At 49.2% G+C, this 16,583-nt stretch overlaps 1 long non-coding RNA gene across 1 annotated transcript; it reads right to left on the bottom strand.

Annotated features, from left to right (window-relative positions):
* Nucleotides 1-275: 275 nt before the first annotated feature.
* Nucleotides 276-1,757, bottom strand: LOC130533219 (uncharacterized). Its single transcript, XR_008952506.1, has 2 exons — nt 1,612-1,757; nt 276-1,219 (listed from the first exon to the last, which is right to left on the bottom strand). It is a non-coding gene; the product is annotated as an uncharacterized LOC130533219 (long non-coding RNA).
* Between the last annotated feature and the right edge of the window lie 14,826 nt (nt 1,758-16,583).

Here is a 16,583-nt window from a genome sequence, read left to right as displayed (position 1 = left end):
CAGAAAGAACAAGCTGCCTCTCACATCTGGTGGAAGCTGAAAGTGGAGCCGGCAGCTTCCTCTACCGGCCCGTCTGTCACCGTCAGTCCTTTGGAGCCTTGACAGCACCCACGCTGCCCTGTCTCCACCTACTGCTAAAACATCAAACAGGATATATTTAGTTTTCAGACTGGCACATTCAGATGGGACGGCATGTAATAACAGCCTTCAAGGTGACGGGTAGCTGCTACTAGCTTCTATTGAGGAGATTATCCTGTAGAGAAAGATGACAAAGATGACGATGGGGTTATTTAATCACAAGTTTTGCCTGGAGGAATTTCGATCCCATGTAGTTTAGATCTAGTCATTAATATAGAAATAGCACATTTAATGTTTACAGGCTGTTTACAGGCAGTTTAGAGGCTGACAGAAACAGTCAAATATCCGGTTTGGGTGAAGGAAAAACGGTCGTAGAAATCTTGAAAACGTCCCACAATGAACCAGTAGAGCACAGAGCAGCTGAGCGTCAAAGGTCTGGGATTTACAATAGCTCCTCCAAATCAGTGACAGGAACGACACTTGGAGTTGAGCGTGATCATGTGAGATCACCCGAGATTGTCCGAAGGTTCGGTTCACCTCACAGGTCGATGCTGCTCTCCCAGGATGGTGGAGAACAACGAGTGAGGGTTTCTTTAAACATCATGTTATGAATCACCCAGGAGGTTGGGCAGAATCAGGCAGCACACCTTCAGCTTAGCTTCACCTGTAATTTCAGCATCAATCTGAACAAAAACATCCAGCAGAGGCTGAAAAACGCTCCCATTATCAAAGCAAAGGCAGCGTTTAGGCCCAAAAGGTGTTGCTGCTCGGTGAGGACTCCAAGAGCTCAGGATGAGTCCACTCACCTCTCAGAGCCAATCAGAGTCTCCGCTGCACAGACGTACGAATCTGGGACGTCCAGCCTTCCCCAGGGGATGGGTGGCTGCAGGGTTTGGAGCCAACCAATCAAGCATGCAAAGTTTGACCAATCAGCTGTTTGTGGGCTCAAATCAGGTGACTCAGGTCTGCTGGACTGTTGCCTGGGCTGGTTGTCTGTGGAATGGCCCCTGATGTAGACGTAGCAAGAGTCTACTGGTGTCAGGAAGCCCAGTGTCAGGATTTCTGGGTTGTGTTGGTCGTTGTCCTGCAGGGGGTGGTGTGGGGCACAATTGGTGGCAGCTGGCACTGCGGGCAGGCGCCCCTGTAGGCAATTTACATCGGGCTACCTATTTAAGCAGGTTGTGCCTGCCCGTCAGGGCCAGGGTGTCTGTTTGTGTTGTGAGGTTGTTCCGTTTGTCTTGTCAGCGTGTTCTGTTCGTCTTCCGTCATGTGCTGGTGTTCTATGTTTCCTGGGGGGGGGGTTGTTATGTTACGGACAGTCAAGGAGGCCAGGGCCCAGATGCAGAGTAAAAGAAAATGGTTCTTTGATAACAAAAATGCAAGGCGAAGCAGTTCACGGAACGAAGGAATCCATCAAAGTAGCAACAGAAACTCTAGCAAAGTGACAACGAAAACTACAAATTAATAATCACCACAAAGGGGAGAAAAACGTCAAAGTTCAAAAAGCAGCGACGAGGCACTGGTACAACTCACAACACTGAAGTAGGCACGGGATAGCGCGAGGCGAAAACTGGAGATCTCAGAGGGTTGGAGCTAGACGCTGCAGCAAAGACAACAATCCGGCCCCGGAGGCAACGAGAGGAGAGCTTAAGTAGCCGCCGAGTTAAGGTAACGAGCTGCAGGTGAGTCAGCGGCTCAGCGCTCCCCAGGGATCGGCTGCCGCTCCTGCAGGTGGGGGAGGAGGGGAGAAACCCGAGTCATGACCAGGAACCGAACCACAACACCCAGCAGGTGATTCACGCTGGGGCTTCCATTGAAGATGAAGTGTGTGCTGTGAAAGCAGCTTCTGAGGTCATGTTGAAGCTCCAGCCAGCTCCTCCTGGAGGAAACACAGTCCTTTACACTGGTCCGGGTGTTGCTGGTGAAGGTGCTAGACTGGACTAGACTGGGAATCAAGAAGAGATAAATAAACCTATTTTAAATTGAAATTTGAGGCCCTTTCCTGAAGTCAGTCTAGCCGCAGCGCTTCATACTCTTATGGCAGCAACAGATACCAGACAGAAACCTGAGGAGCAGGAAAGAGCAGCTCCAGCTTCATGGACCATCCAATTAAAACAATTAGTCTTCATCAACCCAGAGGTGGAGATGGTCGATGGAACCACCTTTCTGTTGTCGATCCAAAAATAATGCTGAACACCAGAAATTATTTAAAAGAAAGTGAGAGCTGTTCTGGTGAACATCAGCACAGGTGGGAGAGGCTTGTTTATGCTATGAGAATAAGGAGACAAAGACCTTCCTGCTGAAGGGTCTCTAATCGTCCATCACTCAACATGGTGTGTGAAGGGGAGCAGCTGCTCATGCCTGATTCAGTTCAAAGGCACACTGGGCATCTTCATCACCATCCTCATCCTCATCAGGAGCAACGGCAGCGGCAGCGATGTCCTCAGGGACAGCTCATTTAGATGGTCTCTGCTGATAGCTACCAGCAGTTGATGCACCGTCTCTGCGGTGAAGGAGGGTCATCCATTAACGCAGCGAGGAAACGCTGGGGCGGGCGCAGGTGCACATCTCCAGCCCCTCAGAGCTGCACAACACATCGATTTAAAGCATCATCGCACCAAACAAATCATCATTAAACGTCATCATCTCCTCCATGTGCAGCACTCCAGCCTCTGTATGTCCTGTTTAGCATTAATCTGCACACAGATCAGTCAATTCAGCCCATTTCTGACTTCTAGGAAGAGGATTTGATGAAGGCGTCAGATATAAAATGGTGTTTAGTGTGGTCCTATGTTTTGCTCCAGGGTGACCTCATCCCCGGCAAACATCACGAGGGGCCTGGGCCTTTGTTCTTCACCGGATTCTTCTTATTTAGCAAGTTCACACATCTGTTAGCTGTAAGACCGTCGATTGGTGTGTTTTACCCTGGTCACGTTCACACTGATGATGGTGATGATGATGACGGTCAAGTCAGCACAGTCACTAGGGAGCTTCCTTTTAGTCTGTGCAACACTGAAACTGTTCCCCACATCAAGAAGCAACTGTGTAATGAACAGGAACCTGTAACCAAGTTTGCCAGTGAGTTTGTGGATTCCTGGCTGTGCATCTCCATCAACTGGAGTATTTGTGCCACCCTACTAATATTTCACACGCCTGCGTTGTTAAAAAAGATGTGATATTCACAGAAGGGTTTGATTAATGTTCCTGTGTCAAAACAAATATGTGACCGATAAGAGAGAAGCATTTCTGGAGGGGGGGGCTTACGGTGAAGGTGTGATGGCTGCCTGAGCTGTGAAAATACCCCCGTGGTGTAGATCCGGTTTAATAAAACATCAAAGAACAAAACACAAGTGAGGTGTCTCTCAATCTGTTCAACTGGACAACAAAGAGGCGAAGAATCTTCTCTGTGTGAGCTGAAAGCAGCTGTTTCTAGCAACACCCCCACAGCTGAGCCACCATTTCACATCCCCGGAGAATAACAGGAGCGGTGCTGCAGTACGTTTAGTTACACGGTGACCGGAATGGGTTGGAAACGCCGCTCGCTTCCTCCTCTGAGGGGAAAAACTGGTCGGAAATGCTGGTTTCTCAGAAAGGATCCAGACAGCAGGTGCTGGATCCCAATCCGTGACCGGAAGCAGCAGCACTGGAATGTTGGTCCTCCGTTTGCCAATCATCTTATTTGAAGGGTTGATTTTATTTTCCCTTGAATCAGCGGCTGCTGTTGACAGATTGCCGCGGTGTTCACCGCTAACGTTCTCCTGCTGTGGTTTAAACCCGGTGATTGGTTCTGGTACCTGCTCTCTTTTGATTACAACCAAATTGAAAAACCAGAGGAGATGATAAAAAAGAAAAAAGTTGGGAGGGAACTTTCCACTTAGATGTGCAAGCAGATTGCAGAGATTTCCAGATAACTACGTTGAATATTAAAGCAGTCAAAAGGCAGCATAGTTCAGCCACCACACAGGAGCTGCAGCTCACTTCAGAATAAATGGATTTTCCTCCTGAAGCTCTGCTGAATGCTATATTACATTACAAGCTTATCTCGCCTGAAAGGCCTTTGACAGAGGATGATTTAATGCTGGGCACACAAAGCTACAAGCCAGAAATTAAACACATTCAAACATAGAAGGCGCAGGAGCACTGATACGGGAATCCTCATTAAAAATGAAAGACATTGTTGGGGTAATGAATGGCAACGGCGTCTGAACCATGAAAGTGGTGAGTCTGAAGGGAAAAAAAGGGACTTTTGTCTCCTATTTAAGTTGGAACAGCAACAGTCAGCAAAGGCGCTGCTGCTGGGACTTGATCCCCATCTTGTCTGACTGGTTCTGGCTGGATGAGATGAGGACGCGTCTTTGAAAAGTTCATGTGTTTGTTGTCGTGACCTCTAGAGTCGGTCAGAGAAACTGCACCGCTGAAGAGCGTTCCAGTTCAACCACAGCAGGAGGAAACCAGCACGTTGAACCATGGGAACACTCTCCTTGGGTTCATGTTGAAAAAGGAAGAGTGAGCTGTGCCAGCTGTCTAGAGCTGTCCCAGTAATACCAGTCCACCACCCTCTCTGTCCCAGTAATACCAGTCCACCACCCTCTCTGCCCCAGTAATACCAGTCCACCACCCTCTCTGCCCCAGTAATACCGGTCCCCCACCCTCTCTGCCCCAGTAATACCAGTCCACCACCCTCTCTGCCCCAGTATTACCAGCCCACCACCCTCTCCGTCCCAGTATAACCACTGCCCAGAGGTGTGGTCACAGGTCCTCTCTTGCTAGGGGTCAGTACCAGCTGGCCAGCACAGTTTGTCAGGGTCCATCGCAGCGTTTTCTTTTCAAAATAAAGTATAAATTAAAAAGAAATTGTTTTCAAAGTACATTTTTGTCCAGAAAGACGAGCTGGGCCCAATCAACCCGAGGGGACCAGGACAGGTGTCGGCGAGGATTCTCCTCTGACTGGTTCCAAGAAGGCCTAAAATGTTATTCGCTCCCAGTTGGTTCTAAACTAGGACCCACAGGAGTCAGGAGGGGGTGGTCCAGGACTGAGGGATCGGTTGGATTCACATTCATTCATTCAAGAGAGAACTGTGGTTGGTAGCTGCTCACACGCTGGGTTTCTGGTGTGGGGCGTAGAGACAACCACAAAACCGCATCCTGAGGACAGGAACGGGAATGTCTGGATGACGGTTGTTCTCGCCTGCGTATGCAAAGGAATCAGCCTTTTTTTTTGACTCCTGTCCTGCTGGGAATACTGGAAACAATGTGGATACATTTCATATTCCGTGTGCATCATATCGGTGCCACGAGGGCTGCTGCAGGGTGGAAGGGGCCAGTGAGATGGACGTGAATTCTCCACAGTGTTGCCATGACAACTGGACAGCCTTGTCACAGGGCAATCTAAGAGAAAGTCCAGAAGTCCAAACAGCTTACATTTGTATTTAATCCATTGTTTTTGTGCCTAAAAATGTGGCTCAACCACGTTCCAATGCTGCATTCATAGATTCAGACCCAGTCTGTGACCAGCGAATGATGCCGAAACATCCTTCACACACAGAACCATCAACCCATTAGAGGACAGAGGGGTGGTGCCCCCCAGGTGAGAACGGGTGTTCCCGTGTTAGGGTAGAGCACTCAGCACAGCAGGTGGAAGAAAGGGCCTGCCTTAGGCCACGCCCCCCCTTTTAAAGCTGAAAAAATTGGCTTCTTTCCCCCCAAATCGCTCCGTCTTCTCTGCCTAATAGCTTCATGTTGCTGTGAGACTGAGGCTCAGAGTGTTTGGTGACCTTCAGCATGTTTACTGTACACGTCCCAACGACAGTCAGTAGCATTGTTTTCTGTACAAAAACAATAAGCTAGCTAATTAGTCACCGGTGCCACCGCAGGTCTCGGTGTCTGGCCATGTCTCTTTAGTGACTGATACGGTATGTGTGAGGTTTACCGTGTGTGTGTGAGACTATAAAACTGTGTGTATCACTGAGCATCTGGGGGTGTGAGAGGTTGAGGCACTTCATGTGATTGATTGATTGATTGATTGATTGATTGATTGATTGATTGATTGATTGATTGATTGCTACCGCACAAGTGATGAGTCATCCACAAGTTCTTGGACTGTTGATTATGTTTATATTTAATGGGATTATTAAGGATCACGACACTCAAGGTTGTGCTATTGTGTTAAATATCTGAAATGACAAGTGCTGAGATTCAACACAACAGGAGTGTTGCGTTGTGGAAGTGACACATGGGAGACGCAGGTGACCTGTGTTGAAGTGAAGTTTCCTGACCAGGAGAAATGACACCAACACAGCAACAGGTCATCGGGCAGCACCAGTTCTGATGAGACAGTCGTACCCAGAGGTTCGTCAGGCAGATGGAAGGTCACTGGCTAGTGTCAACCACGGATGGCGCCAGCCAGTCTATCTTTAGCTAGCCCAAGCAGAAGATGCTAACATTGGACACGACAGAATCCTCTAGCCTGTTTGTCAGTGGGGAAAAATAGAGAACAAGATCTGGTCGTTGAGAGCTCAGAAGCTCCTTCAGGACACAAAATGAGAGTAAATGTAATTTCTACAGTACAAACTAGAATTTAGAGAGAAGTAGTCATATTTCTTCATAACCTTGAGTGCTATTAGCAGTAATAAGAGATAAGAGAGGATTTGTTTGCTTTTTTAATCATTTATTTGGCTCCACCAACACAACAACGGTTTATTAACGGTTATGATAGTTAACTAGCGGAGTGATGCGGCCTGTAAAATGTCCTGGAGTGGTTGTCCTCCGAACTGTTTTATATTACAGTCAAGTTAGCCAGCATCAGTGTCGGTCTTCAAAGCCTTCTCCATCTTTCAAAGGCAAGTGCTGCACAGATCCTTGTGACTTTATCATAGAGGCTCTCTTCAATAGCGTGAACTTGATCTTGTGGTCTACAGGGATGATGTGGGCTGTCAGTGCCTCCAATTCCAGTTTTTTCAGTCTTTTCTGTAGAAGGAAAGGGGACACTTTTCTCAAGAGGAGAAAATAATGTTTCATGCCGTAGCATGATTGATCACCACAGTTGAGGAAATAAGAGAAGAGATTGGATCGAGGCTTTTCCTGGGCAGGAAGGGCTGATCAGGAGAGAGAATGGAACCATCTAAAAAAATATATGAGCTAAAAGTTGATCAGAGTGGATGTGGAGCAGGTGGATGTGACAGAGCAGGTGTGCACTGATCTGGAGAGTCTGGCCCAGCCTGGGTAACTGATACAGGGGAGCGCTGGATGGTAGAAACAAAGCTGGGTGGCACCTGAAGTTGGTGGGTTGTGTGTTCTGAATGGCATTTCTCCCTACTGAAGACCGTTTCTGCTGAGATCCTTTCCACGTGCTCACACATCATCGACTGTCCTAACCACACCTCAGAGCCCCTCGAGGATCTGGTCCATCCTGGCCTGGACGAGTTGGCCCAAAAGGCAAATGTTTCCAGCAGTATTATTTGACCATGATTCCGCTTTGTGTCCAAGGTTGCTGAATTTCGTTGAAATCTTTGCGTTTGCAAACGTTGGGTTTAGTTCCTGTGCAGTCAACATTTGGTAGGGGTATTTTTCAGACTGGAGTCCAGAGAAAAACCTGTAGTGATCCATCCTTCTTGGTAATCGTTGCCAGGCTGGAGCACCGGTCAGTATGCTTCAAGCTCCTCTTGAAGTTTATCTTTGATGTGGAAGTGGCACTTCCTTGGAGGGTCTCTAAAGGGCTCTGCATCATCTACCAAGATGAGTCCCCTGGAATTTCAAATCTTGTTGAATTGATTGGGACTATGCTCCCCTGAGGTCGTAATTTTCTGTAGTTTGTCTTATTTATCATCTCTCATATTCCCTTTTATGGCGTCCACATGCACAGTCATCACAGCCATCAGCAGGAGGGTCCCCCTACATGAGCCTGGTCCTGCTCAAGGTTTCTTCCTGTTAAAGGGGAGTTTTTCCTGCCACTGTTGCTTGTTGGGGGTCAGGCCCTGGGATTCTGGAAAGCGCCTAGAGACAATTTTGATTGTATAAGACGCTGTATAAATAAAGATTGATTGATTTGATTTTGATTTGACAGTCACCAGATTTCGCAGCTCAGTTCCAGGTACTCCAGCTCAGTTCCAGGTACTCCAGCTCAGTTCCAGGTACTCCAGAACAGTCCCAGGTACTCCAGAACAGTTTCAGGTACTTCCAGAACAGTTACAGGTACTCCAGAACAGTTCCAGGTACTCCAGAACAGTTCCAGGTACTCCAGCTCAGTTCCAGGTACTCCAGAACAGTTCCAGGTACTCCAGCTCAGTTATGTAGTCTGCTGTCGATGCTGTGCCACACCCTTCTCTGGTTGTGAGTGTTCCTCTGGGTTGTCGCTGCCAACTGCATCGGCTCTGGACTCATGGTTTCATTTGTGTCCTTTCTTGTCTGGTGTCCGGTGTCTGTATTTCTGGCCTTGGGCGGAGCGAGACTTACTTCTTGCCTTCAAGTCTTCTTTTTGTTTTTGCTTGTTGTGCTGGTTTTCTCCCAGCACCTTAGCCCGTGTCCTTACCCACTCCAGGACTTGCAGAAGTCATAGAATGTGGGCCATTGGCACAGTTGGTGGCTAATGTTCCTGTTGTGGTTCCTGCTAGCCATGCAGCTTGGTTCTCACTCACCGGCTTTGGTGATAAGGTTATTATAAGGTTATTAACAATTGCTTCTGAGAGCCACTGCAAATGAGAGATGAGGTTTGTGCAGGTTTCATGGACGAGCCACTCAATGATGAAACTTTGTTAAAAATTAACGTAACTTTAGCGTGTTGGAGAACAGCGCAGTGCACTTGTATTCAGCTCATATCACAGCGCCTGAAGGGGTGATATAGTTCCATTTAACACATCACAACAATTCCTTTCTGAAGGGAGGAGCGCTTTTGGCTGAAGGCCTTCATCTCCAGTGGAGAAAAAGTCATCAGAAGACTGTGGATGGAGGCCAAAGGTTGACATCAGCTGCAGGGTGTTAAACCTCCTGGGTCGCTCTTTCTTCTCATTATCTTTCATTCAGTGAGGATGCGGCTGAGGAAGAGCTCACTCCTGATGGAGACGAGCAGCTCGCCGTTGCTCTGTCACAACAGAGCAATTAATCACATTTTATCTGCTCGATTTCATGCTTCTATGCAGTGTTTTCACAGTTAGGAGCCACCTACTCTATAACCAGTCTCTTCTCAGTAGGAGCTGGTCAGAAACCAGTTAGGCAGGACTCCAACGCAGAAATACAGGACACCGTTTGATGCGTCCAAATGTTTCTTTTCCAAGTTTGTTACTTTTATTAAGTTCAGACCAGCCAATAAGTGGAAATCATTAAAATCAGGTTCACCAATCCAACAATGTATCCCCATAAATCAGAAGAGATCAAAGACACAATGGATGTTTAACCAAAGACAGCACAGGAGTGAAGGAGCAGTGGGGTTAAAGACATGAGGAGGGGGCAAATAGACACAGGTGAACCACCAGAGGATGATTAGGGTTCAGTGGGGCCTGTCTTCAACACAGAATCCAGATGTTCTGTGATGGGAGAGGACATTTACCAGGAGAGGAGTTAGGTCTGGAGGTAAAAGAAGAGCGGAGGTGACGGGAACGGCCTGGACTGATGGTGGACAACTGTGCTGTGAAAGAAGTGAGAAGAACGTGAGCTAAGGCATGAATGTGCAGCATTTCCCCAAAGACGTGGGCTGACCTGCAGGGTTCGGCAGAGCAGCAGTGTGGAACCCTCAGATGGGACTTGGATAATCTGCCATACACAGCAACAACCATAGAATCTACCACCAGACAGAGGAGGGAGAGAGGTGAAGAAGAAATAAGGAGCACCTCGTTAGCAGGGCCGGCTGACCCAAATGTCTTCACCCCTACTGGAAGGCTGAATTAGGTTTCCTGGTTTTTTATGTCTTGACCTCTAACCGTTTCAGGGCCAGAGTGAGGGAGCACAGGCAGGGTCCACCCCAGCTCATGGCTCAAGGGTACCACAGCCATGAAGGTGTCCTGGCTCCTCCCCCTGCTAGCACAACGCCTTTCATGTTTTGTCTGCACCGGGGTTGAACCGAGAACCTCCTTCTCCTCAGCCCAGCCCTGAGCTACCACGACCTTTATTCATTATTTATTATTTATTTATTTAAACATGTTTTTATTTTGTATTATTTTAGCGAAGCAGCTTTCAGTAGTGCTGCTCCCAGATCAAAGCTCCTGAACACCTGAGGTCTGCTCAGATGCTCAGCTGCTTCAATCAAGCCTTGAAACCTACATTATTTAATGATGGGAAGCCTGTAGAGTGAATATAGGCAGACACACGGTGCAAATTCTGGTCAGCTGATCAGTCAAATTCTGGAAGAGGGTGGGTTATTTATCACCCCCTGGTTACGGCTATCATTGTCAATTGCTCTGCCTGGCCACTGCTGCTCCGTGCTGCTCCGTGCTGCTCCGTGCTGCGCTGCCTTGCACCACCTCCCCAGCATCCTCCTGTGGGCTCTGTGGTGCCCGTCGGGGGAGCTACTATTCACTCAGCAGATCATTATCGGGGAATAAATACACGCTTACATACACAGCTTAATCCAGCTAGGCTCAAAATTGGAATTGGGGCCTTGTCGGAAACTGGTCCTCATCCCAGTTTACATGGGAAGATGTGCTCCTCCTCCGCACTAGGTGGCGGTATGTGTCTGTTTGGTGGGTTACCAGGCGTTGACCTATTACATCACATGATAAACAACAGGATTCGGGCAGCAGAGCAGCATTTAGAGCAACAGGAAGATGGAGAATCGTGCAGCTTGTAGGTTACGTGCGTGTTACTGGGTCAAACACCAGCGGGACACACTCGGGTTGTCCAGTTTAACTCCAGTTAAGGCGGAACCATGCTGAAGAAAGTCCAAACACACTGGTGTCACGCTGGTGTCGCTGGTCCTGTGAGCATAAAGTGGGGCGCTCCGGCTGATGCTACCTGAGCTAACAGGACAAAGGTGTGCCGGCACAGCTGGAACAGGACTTTGATGGACAGAAGATCAGGGTCTTCACGTAGCTGTTTACTACAATGGCGCCCAAGTTGTAACATTAGAAATGAATTGAATGGTGACGCCAGCAGCCCCGTGGAGGGCAACAGGTAAGAAATGCCCCAGTTGGGCTGTTAAAAACCTCAGATGGGGCCGAACAGCCTTCACCCCCCAACACCAGGTCTGGCTCTGAAAGGCCCATCTGGTGATCCGCCATTGGTGGACTCAGAGGTGCCGCGATGGACGAGGAAGAGGAAGAAGGTCTTCCTCTTTTATTCTAACCCTTCCAGGGAAGCTAAATTGTGTTATGGAAGCGCGGTGGGGGCGTTGGAGCCCCTCCTGCAGCCGAGGCAAACATCACATCAGCACCAATTACTGTACGTTTACTTTGGGCCACATCAGGACTGATTACTGCAGGTCCACCTGAAGGCTGGGCCCTGCTGCCGGGCAGCGCCGGGTCTCAGCTGCGCCCGTAATTTCCAATGACACCTCATTTTAGGCGCTTTCGCCTCCTCAGTCACCAGGGGAGCCCGCTGCTGAGAGGGCTAATCTAATCACTGAGGGATGGGGGATATATTACCCCTGTTTTCTTCAGCTTTATGTCTCTTCTTGGATGTGAAATGGGATGAATAATAGCAGCGACTGAGCGTGCGCTCACACGTAGCTTTTCGCCGGGAACGCGCCGTGAATTTTCCCTCCAGATTGATGACACAGAAAACATTGAAAGTGCTGTTTGCACAGGCCTGGCTGAGTGCTCGTAAGGCAAGATAAACGTGCACGCTTTCTGCAGTTAAGCTGCATTTATTTTCCAATCCAACACTTTCACACATGCGGGCGGCAAGACGAGAAATTAGGAATAATTAAGGAGCAGTAATTCGGATTCCGGCTCCCCAGAGAGTCGCTGGTGTTGCCCACGTCTCCTCACACAGGTGTGTTTTCTTTATGTGGCGGCTTTTGTTGGCCACAATTATCAAAAAAATGTATTTTGCCGCTTTATTGGAGGGGAAAGCGTTTAGATTCTATTGAACGCAACACCTTTAGTGAGGTTAAAAGGAGGCTGTTGTGATCATTGAAACTCAACAGAGAAAAGCGCTGCTGAGTGGATCCATTCAGTCATCTCCATCCATCTTCTCGGGGCAGATCTCAATTCAGCGGCGCCTTTGTGATTCTGCGAATGTTCCGTTCCGCAGCAGCATAATGGAGAGAAGACGAGAGCTGACAAATGATGCTGCAAAAACCACTTCCTGTGATGGGGGACCCAGTAACTCCTGACCCAGGACAGCTGGTTGGGGGTTTGATTCCCCTCTGGTCTGTCTACGCCGACAAGGACGACCTCGCTGATGACCTCTGGCCCAAGGAAGACAAGTGTGACCAACTATTAATACTACTGGGTGTGAAGGTAAACATAAGCCCCGCCCCCACTGCGCTACCTGTCCATGTCCTGTGGCTCAGGGACGTCTGAGCTGGACCTCAGAGGCTCCCTGCTGTCTGAACGTTAGCTAACTATAAATATTAGCTTGCTCCAGTCAGGTTTCCACTTGGTGAGGTGACCCTGGGCCCAGACCATCCAGGAAGGTCTCAAATGATTTAGCTCAAAGCTCACGCACGAGGACAGTGCACGTGGGATATTGGCTGCAGTCTAAAACACTCAGCTCAGTGGTTGGCTAGCTGCACCAGCGTGACATCAGCTCCTTGACCCTCTTCATCTCTGAGCGGCTTCAAACCGCACTGTTCCTCAAATCACAGCTGCTTTTGTCACCTTCGTTCTCTGTTTTGTTTCCAACAGTTGCTGTTTTTCATCGACTGTTCGGGCATCGCTGAAGCTCCAGCTGCAGCTATAGAAGCTACAGCTAAAGAAGCTGCTGCTAAAGAAGCTGCTGCTAAAGAAGCTACAGCTATAGAAGCTGCTCCTAAAGAAGCTGCTTCTAAAGATGCTGCTGCTAAAGAAGCTACAGCTATAGAAGCTACAGCTAAAGAAGCTGCTGCTAAAGAAGCTACAGCTAAGAAGCTACAGCTAAGAAGCTGCTGCTAAAAGGTTACAGCTAAAGATGCTGCTGCTAAAGAAGCTACAGCTATAGAAGCTGCTCCTAAAGAAGCTGCTTCTAAGATGCTGCTGCTAAAGAAGCTACAGCTATAGAAGCTACAGCTAAAGAAGCTACAGCTATAGAAGCTGCTCCTAAAGAAGCTGCTTCTAAAGATGCTGCTGCTAAAGAGCTACAGCTATAGAAGCTGCTGCTAAAGAGCTACAGCTATAGAAGCTACAGCTAAAGAAGCTACAGCTATAGAAGCTGCTCCTAAAGAAGCTGCTTCTAAAGATGCTGCTGCTAAAGAAGCTACACCTATAGAAGCTAAAGCTAAAGAAGCTGCTGCTAAAAGGTTACAGCTAAAGATGCTACAGCTATAGAAGCTACAGCTATAGAAGCTACAGCTATAGAAGCTACAGCTAAAGAAGCTACAGCTAGAGAAGCTACACCTATAGAAGCTACAGCTAAAGAAGCTACAGCTAAAGAAGCTGCGGCTGTAGAAGCTACAGCTTCGAACATTGTTGTTTTAGAAGGTCAGACAACAAAATCAGGATCAGCTCCAGCGTTTGTATTGCTTTGATCTTCTAATTCAGAACCAAACAGATGTGTTCCAGTCCCACCATGACAGGCTTCACTGTTACCCCCCCTTCACACACACACACGCACACACACACACACACACACGCACACACACAGGACTTGTGTCCTCAGCCTCGTTCAGCTAGGTTATCCTGTGGCTGCAGGGCCTCCCTCAGTCAGCTCGCTGCACCACACCAGCACTAAATCGGCTCTTCTCCCCAGAGAAGCTTCTCAGATCAAGTCCTGAAGTTCTGCCACAGGCTGTGGGCTGTTGAATGTTGCATGAGTGTGGGCGAGCATGTAGGAGGAAGTGGAAGGGTCACAAACATATGTATATTAGAAAGGCCAAATCTACATAAGCAGTAATGGAACGTGGGCTTTTGCTCTTAGAGACAATTCCTGGAACTCCTGGTGATGCGTTTGATGGAGAAACTGCTGGAAGAAGTTTAAGCTTGGTCAAAGTGGAGCCCTGATTCAAGCTAATTAAGAGGAGGAGGAGGAGGAAGAGGGAACGTTTCCTTTTCATTGATGCTATTAGCTATTTTGCTCCATTCCGCCTGTCACAGGGGTGGACACAAGTCCTGCGGGTCTGGGTCTGCTGCTGACCATGGGAGAGGAGGAGGAGAAGGAGGAGGAGGACGAGGAGCCTTTCTGGAACCTTTTAGCCTGCAGCACCTGCAGGACCCCGCAGGGCCACCGTAGATATTGTGGGGCCGAGGCTGGCGTAGGAGGTGTGGCCTAACCTTCAAGTGGCCACATGATCCTCTTGCGACCTTTAGCATCATCGTAGCTATGTTATTAGTGACACGCACGTGTGTAGCACTTGATCCAGGTAGCTTTCCAACGTGGGCTTCAAAGGTGTTGGTCTGTTTTCCCTGCGGAGGCTGAAGGACCTGCGGAGGCTGAAGGACCTGCCGCCATCTTCAGAGACAAAACAAGCAGCAGCTGATGGAGCGGAGCGGAGCGCTCGTTGAAGGTGTTCACGCTCCGGCACATTTATCACCTCACCCTTAGTTCACTACAGCACATTAGCATTAGTACAAGCGATGAGTTCTGCCCACAAATGTTCCACTTTCCACTCTCACACGCTCGTATTTGCATTTCTGCTGCATTTAGAAGTCCATAAATATAGAAATCTCTCCATCACGGCCTCACAAAAGCAGCAGTTTGACATTCCGAGGAGAAAACATCCACAAACGCTAATGTGACCCAGATCAATAAAAAGAAGAGTGAATTAAATGGCTGCTGCAGTTTAGCTAGCATCCTACAGAGAGAGTTAGTGTTATTACAGGTGCCGCGTGTGTGTGTGTGTGTGTGTGTGTGTGTGTGTGTGCGTTCCTCCCCAGCAGCTGTTTGCGTTCCCTGTCTACAGTTGTAGAGTTAGCAGGTCCAAACCTAATTAACGATGTCTGTGAAAGGAGAGGGGCTGGTGCTGAGTGCTGGCGGTAATGTGATGTCACACAGGATTAGCCTGATGCATTGACTGGGTTAGTGTGTGTGTGTGTCGGTGTGTGTGTGTGGGTGTGTGTGTGCATGTGTGTGTGGGTGTGTGTGCTAAAATAAAGCCAGCTGCTCAGTTTAGATCAGTTTAGAGGTTCTTCCTTCCAGTCCAGAGTCCTTTAAAACCTTTTGGGTTTCAGCATTTTAACAGGCGAAACACAGCTGCCACTGAGCAAGAAGGTTGAGGGTTTGAATCCCTGCTTGGTTTTCCAACACGGCCACTTTTACAGATGAATCCGGTCCAACCTTCCACTCCGCCAGCGTCTGTCTCCTTTCTGCACCTTCCCGTTCCCCCACACACCAGTTTCCCAGATACAGGAATAAACATGAGGCCGACAGGGAGTCGTCTCAGAACCCGGGTCAGAAATCACACCGAGCGGTTCTGTGTGTTTGGACCGGTCCTCCACGCTGGGCTGGCTGTCAGGAAGGGAAGTGAAGAGGCCGCGCCTCCTGCGGCGGTCTGCAGGTAGAAGGGCTCCTTTTTATGGGGAGGAAGAATTCATTTTCTAACGAGCTCCACTTCGTGTAATATTGATGGATGTGCTGACCCGGTTGGGGGGGGGTTCTCTAACTGCAGGAAGCAAAGGCCTCGGAGGCGGCCTCAGGCAGGAGGAGAGGGGGGTCAGGCCGCCTGCCGGCGGGTCCACAGCCAGAGCTGACAGGCAGGAGCGCTTGCATGTGCCCAGATGTTGACATCATCCACATCAAAGCCCCACCAATCACACCCCCCCCCCCCCCCCCCCTCCACTCCATCTCCAGCCTCCACGCCTCCTTCCTGCGTCCTGACTCCGGACGCCGTGGACAAACCGAGGCTCGCTAACCTCTCTCACACACGCCAAACATCTGCCTGCTCCTCCGTTAGCGGGCCGCGGCGTTGCCGGGGTGACTGATCCGGCAGCCATTGTGACGCCCCCCAACGGTTCTGCTGGTGGCGCCGCTGCCTGATTGCTGCTCACCAGACGCCATTTAGACGCAGCGGCGTGCAGCAAGGGCGCGTTTATCGCCGATTATCTCCGAACATTCGTCTGATTCAGGACGATGGCGTCTGCTCATCCAGCCCAGAAACGGTGATGCTAACAGGCTAATTCTCCATCCAGCAGGGGTCTACTCACAGGTTCGGGTTGGGGGGGGGGGGGGGGTAAAGAGTGGCCTAGCTGCCCCGCGTCACCTCCTCTGGAGCCGCTAAGCTACGCAGGCTACATGTTTGTGCATCAGATGCAAATGTGACCTGGCGAAGGAGGCAGCGGCGCAGCGATCTGAGTCCTGCTTCCATTATTATTCTGTGACAGGCGGAAGACGGAGGTAGAAAAGCTGTTTGAAATTCCAAACCAATCCAGTCTGAGCCGGAGAGCAGGAGGAGAGAGGAAAACACACAACAAACACGAGCACGTGAGGAGAGGGGTCAGAAGAAG

This window comes from Takifugu flavidus, chromosome 10 (assembly GCF_003711565.1).
Source record: "Takifugu flavidus isolate HTHZ2018 chromosome 10, ASM371156v2, whole genome shotgun sequence".
NCBI lineage: Eukaryota > Metazoa > Chordata > Actinopteri > Tetraodontiformes > Tetraodontidae > Takifugu > Takifugu flavidus.
This window is presented reverse-complemented; position numbering and strand designations above follow the sequence as displayed.